At 38.3% G+C, this 4821-nt stretch overlaps 1 pseudogene; it reads right to left on the bottom strand.

Annotated features, from left to right (window-relative positions):
* Nucleotides 1-3513: 3513 nt before the first annotated feature.
* On the bottom strand, nucleotides 3514-4059 carry LOC149996284 (nuclear cap-binding protein subunit 2 pseudogene; annotated as a pseudogene).
* Between the last annotated feature and the right edge of the window lie 762 nt (nucleotides 4060-4821).

Genomic DNA, 4821 nt, shown 5'->3' with positions numbered 1-4821 from the left:
ACACACTCATAGTAGGGGAGTTTAACACTCCATTGCCAACAATGGACAGATCTTCAAAACAAAGAAACACCAAGGAAATTGAGGCATTGAACAACACTCTAGATCAAATGGACTTAGTTGATACATATAGAAGTTTTCACCCCAAAGAAGCAAAATAGACACTTTTTTCAAGTGCATATGGGGCATTTTCAAAGATAGACTACATTATAGGACACAAAACAAGTCTCAAAATTCAAGATAATTAAAATTATATCAAGCATCTTCTCAGACCACAATGTCTTGAAACTGGAAATCAACATCAAGGTAAAAATTCAAAGATATTCAAACTCATGGAAAATGTATAACATGCTATTAATAGTGAATGGGTTAACAATGACATCAAGGAAGAAATAAAAAAGTTTCTGGAAACAAATGATAATGAACAAACAACAGCCCAAAACCTATTGGACACAGCAAAAGCAATCTTGAGAGGAAAATTTGTAGCAATACAGGCCTACCATAAAAGGATAGAAGAATCTCAAATAAAAAATCTAATCCTACAGCTACAAGAACTAGAGGAAGCACAACAATAAAAGACCAGAGCAAGTCAAAGGAAGAAATCATCAAGATCAGAGCAGATTTAAATGAATAGAGACTAAACAAACAATTCAGAAGATAAACAAAAGTAGGAGCTGGTACTTTGAAAAGATAAACAAAATTGACAAGCTTTTAGTCAGGCTCATCAAGAAAGAAAGAGAGAGGACTCAGGTAAAAGAAAAAAAGAAAAAAAGAAAAGAAAAAATCAGGAATGAAAGAGGAGAAACCACAACTGATACCACAGAAATACAAAGAATTTTAAAAAATTACTACAAATAACTGTATCACAAGAAATTTGACAAACTAGATGAGATAGACAAATTTCTAGAAACATATAATCTTCCAAAACTGATTCAAGAAGAAGCAGAGAGCCTGAATAGACCAATGACAGCTAATTAAATTGAAGCAGTAATCAAAAAAGTCCTGAAACACACAAGCTCTGGATCAGATGTCCTCAGAGGCAAATTTTACAAAAAGTTTAGGTAAGAACTAACTCCTGTCATTCTTAAACTATTCAAAAAAATTGTAGAAGAGGGAAGATTCCTAAACTCTTTCTTTCTTTCTTTCTTTCTTTCTTTCTTTCTTTCTTTCTTTCTTTCTTTCTTTCTTTCTTTCTTTCTTTCTTTTTGAGATCATAGGCTTATGCCCAGTTATGTTGTGATGTGGCAGCGTTTTCTGTCTCTCTGTAGTTATAAGACTTCTCTCCAGCTAGTGTTCAGTTGTTTATTCCAGATGATTTCTCCAAAATTAAGTTGTAAATCCAGTCCTGTCCTGGGAGGAGGTTAGTGTAGCTTCTACTCACTCCTCCACCATGTTGAATCTGAATCTGATATCCCCTAAACAATTTCTATGAAGCCAGAATCACCTAAATTTAAAACCAGTTCAAGACACAACAAAGAACAAAAACTAGAGACCAATATTGCTGATGAACATAGATGCTAAACTCCTCAACCAGTATTGGCAAACTGGGTCCAGCAACACATTAAAAAGATGATACACCATAATCAAGTGAGATTCATCACAGGGATACAAGGGTGGTTTAATATTTACAATTCAGTAAACATAATACACCACATAAACAAAATGAAAGACAAAACACATGATCATGTGAACAGATGCTGAAATAGCATTTGATGAAATAAAATATCCATTTATTATGAAAACACTCAGCAAAATAGAAATAGAAGGAGCATAACTCAACATAATAAAGGCCATATATGAGAAACCTGAAGCCAACATCATATTCAATGGGCAAAAACTGAATGCATTCTCCCTGAGATCAGGAACAAGACAAGGATGCCTACTCTCTCTACTCCTATTCAACATAGTATTGGAAGTTCTAGCCACAGCAGCCAGATAAGCAAAAGAAACAAAAGATATGCAAACTGGAAAAGAGAAAGTAAAACTGTCATTATTTTTATTTTATTTACTTTTTTAATTAAATAACTGCAAATGGTTTTCCCTAAGCACTTACAAGTAGTTTTAGCTCTTTTGAAAATTCAAATAACCAGTTTCAATTTAATGAGAAAACCTATACTTACTGTAGTGTCAAAGATTTTCACAATTGCTTCAGCCACAAGTTTCACAAACTACAGAAAGTTTGGAGATACTTTGTTGCTAGATGAAAAAAAATCACATCAGGAAAAATTATACTAGGTTAGCAGTTTGAAATGAGTAATAGTGCAATATAGTATTCGAGAGGTCGCCTCTTGTCTTACAAATGCACAGTAAATACTCTAGACTCCCCTTTCTGTGGAGACTGTCACTATCAAGGCTCTGAAACTCAGTAAACAAAATTAGCATAAAAACAAGACAGACTTCAACATGAGAAATAGCCAAAACACAATTCCCGATCGTTTTGTTAGGCAGTTTCTTACTCTTTAAGCTCTTTTCTCAAACTTACTTCATTCACGAGATAACTCTCAAAATGAAAAGAATAAATCTGATGGTCCTCACAGCAACCTTCAGCCTGTCAAGGCAATGTTTTCACTCATGTCCTCTGATATTTCATCCCATTTAGTACTGACAGTGCCCCCCACTTCCCTTAGAGTATTTGAGGTTCTCTGTAATAAGAATCAGCCCCTATTTTTTTTTAGCTACAGGAAAAACACATCTTTTGAAAAAATGTGTTTAGTAAATACCCTTCAAGTCCCATACCTAATTTCTTGATATAGAAAGCATGTAAGTGGGTGATATCCCTTGGGGCTCTATGAGGCTTACTTTTGCACCAACTATTTAGGGAGTTGTCTTGACTCCTAACTTTGCCTTTAGAGATTAGAATTCAACAGAGAAATAAATTAGGTTGTCCAACATCTGTTCCTAATTTAGAGCAAATCTATACAATATCACCCTGGGTAAAACAAAAGGTCATGGGTTCAATACCCAGTCAGGACACATGCCTGGGTTGCAGGTTTGGTCCCCAGTTGGAAGATGTACAAGACGCAACCAATTGCTGTTTCTCTCTCATATCGATCTTCTCTCCCTCTCTTTCTTCCCCTCTCCCTTCACCTCTCTAAAACCAACAGGACTGTCTTCAGGTAAGGATTAAAAAAAAAAGAAAGAAAAGAAAAGCTATACAATATCATAAAACTTCATTTATTAAACTTTACCTCAAGGAAACTTTTAAAATTTTAAATAGTAATTCCAAGCCCCAGTGTAGACCATGAACCTACTTAGACATAAACATGGCAAACAAAATTTTTTCAGTTTTCAAGTTTTTTGTTTGTTTGGCTGGTAGATTGACATTATAGATAAAATCTGTTGCCAAGGAACACAATTTTTGACCTGGTAAAGAAATCATTCTGGTAACCTGAACACATGGCCAATATTCTAAGACCAGAATTAAAGGCATTCTCTTGAATTTTGTTCTTTAACAATTTTTAGAGGAAAACCATGAAGTAGGCTTCTGGCTCTCGAAGCTTCGTAAAAACAGCAGATTTGCAGACCTTGGGTCATGGATGTCAAATTCAGCAGGCCAAAGGAGTGAACTTTAAATGATAGGGTTCTTACTGCTCACTGGTTTTGGACTAGTTTTCCATAGCCTCCTCTCCCAGCATCATAGTCCTGTCGATACTCATCTCGTACCTGGCCCCCAGACCGTCCACGGCCATACTGCCTGCCCTCCTTAAAGCCTGCATCCCAGTCTGTGCGAATCTTCCGGTCATCCAGACGAGTTCCATTTATGTATCACATCGCATTTTCTGCATCTGCTCTTGAATAGTATTTTACAAAACAGAAACCACATGCTGTTTTCTTCATTTTATCCAGGCCCATAATGATTTTCTTTATGTCACCACTTTTGCTGAAGAGTTCATAGATTTGTTCTTCAGTTGTATAAAAGGAAAGATTTCCAACATACAATGTACAGCTTTTCTTCAGTAATTTTTCCTGTTCTTCCTTTTCACCCTGGAAGTGCTGGTCCCTGTATTCACTCAGCTCCACATAGGAGTCACTGGGCAGCGCCTTCAAGAGGCCACCGGACATCATGCAAAGAGGTGCATGAGGACACCATCACGCTGGGAATGACGAGCTGCTGCGGAGTATCGGCAGCCGTCCGTCTCGAGAGATAATGGTGTAGCTTCTTAAGAGTCTATCTGCACCGCCGAGAATGGCTGTGCAGTCCGACTCGGGAGTGACACGGTATCTGTCTCCTCCCGTGTTGAATCGACATCTTACGATGACGCTGGAGTGTCCTCTCCAGTGAAGCTGAAGCTACGGAGCCTGGGCAGGGTGATATGGAGGGTCTGCTGTTGCCCATGCAGCAGACCCCCCTCTCTTCGCAGCTGAAGGGTCCAAGGGAAAGACGGAGTCAATACAGCTTGGCTTCAGGTGCGCCGCAGGAGTTGCCGGTGTTGACTACAACGTCAAACCGCCTTAGGGACTCCGGCTCCGGATTTTCTGTCGGGGTTTACTCCCTTAGCCTTTCCCCTGAAGAGGTATGCCGCAAGGCAGCGGAGGTTTTTTGGAATCAGAGTTTTCCTTCTCTGATGTGCCCTGACTGGAAGATCGAACCAGCGACACTTAGCTTGCAGGCCGACGCTCAATCCACTGAGCCAAACCAGCCAGGGTAATCCACTGAGCCAAACCAGCCAGGGTAATCCACTGAGCCAAACCATGTATTTATGTACATGATAGTGTACATAAAAAACCCTATGGACTCCACGACAAAACTACCTGATCTAATAAATGAATTTAGCAAAATAGCAGAGTACAAAGTCAATATTCATAAAATGAAGACATTTCTGT

Source organism: Furipterus horrens, unplaced genomic scaffold (genome assembly GCF_987537825.1).
Source record: "Furipterus horrens unplaced genomic scaffold, mFurHor1.1.pri manual_scaffold_12, whole genome shotgun sequence".
Taxonomy (NCBI): domain Eukaryota; kingdom Metazoa; phylum Chordata; class Mammalia; order Chiroptera; family Furipteridae; genus Furipterus; species Furipterus horrens.
This window is presented reverse-complemented; position numbering and strand designations above follow the sequence as displayed.